Source organism: Ictalurus furcatus, chromosome 23, assembly GCF_023375685.1.
Source record: "Ictalurus furcatus strain D&B chromosome 23, Billie_1.0, whole genome shotgun sequence".
Classification (NCBI taxonomy): Eukaryota; Metazoa; Chordata; class Actinopteri; order Siluriformes; family Ictaluridae; genus Ictalurus; species Ictalurus furcatus.
The window spans coordinates 13,008,665-13,009,702 of NC_071277.1; positions in this window are offsets into that span (position 1 = coordinate 13,008,665).

Sequence of the window (1,038 nt, forward strand, 5' to 3'; positions counted from 1 at the left end):
GGTCATTTGTACTTCCTGCTAAAATGTCACTTCCGGGTCACCACAACCTGAGCTTCTAAACTCCTCTTCGTTTCTTTTGGTCATTCAGTGACAGCAGTGAAACTCTGCAGTGTTGGAAACATGTTAGTTTGTTTATCTTAAGTACTGTTTTGCATGGTTTTTCATTTAATCCAGAAAGTGTTCTTTGTGGATATTTTGAAGCAGATCCGAGTGCTTGCTTTATTATAAATTTAATTCCTTTTCTGTGTAGATTCTGTAGTCACAAATGTAGAAATGTAAACATGTTTTTGTATTCTAAGCAGAAATAAAACATTATTTGAGTACAGTTTCACTTTCTGTTAACATAAAAACACTTACGATATGTATAATTTGCACGGCCTACAAACTCTTCACTTTAATGGATGTGTAAATTCTTCATTTGAGTAATGCCCTCTTCCTTCCCTTTTTTCCTTACTTTCATGTTTATTTTTATTATTATTATTATTTAGTTATTATTCCTAGGGTGGCACGGTGGCTTTTGGATAGTGGTTAGCAGGTTTACCTCGTGTCTCCGAGATTGGGGGTTAGAGTCCCGCCTCCACTCTTAGGAGTTTGCATGTTCTCCCCATGGTTCTGGGGTTTCCTCTGGGTACTCCGGTTTCCTCCCCCAGTCCAAAGACATCCGTTATAGGCTGACTGCCCTTTCCAGATTGTGTGAATGTGTGTGTGATTGTGCCCTGTGACACCCATCCAGGGTGTCCCCTGCTTTGTTCCCCAAGTTTGTTGGAGTAGTCCCCAGGCTCCCCGCAACTCTTTGTATGATATGTGATACAGAAAATGGATGGATGGATGGATTGTTATTATTATTTTCTATTTCTGTTTTAAGCTATGGTGTTTGATATTGCTGTAAATTATATTAATTATTGCTATGTTCTCAATATTGTTGTACTATATTGTAAGTTGAAAGCTCTAATAAAGCAAAAAAAAAAGTCTGTGCTTCCCTAACGAGTTTATCTCTAATGCTTGTATTGTGTAATAATGAAAGTACTTCACACTCTT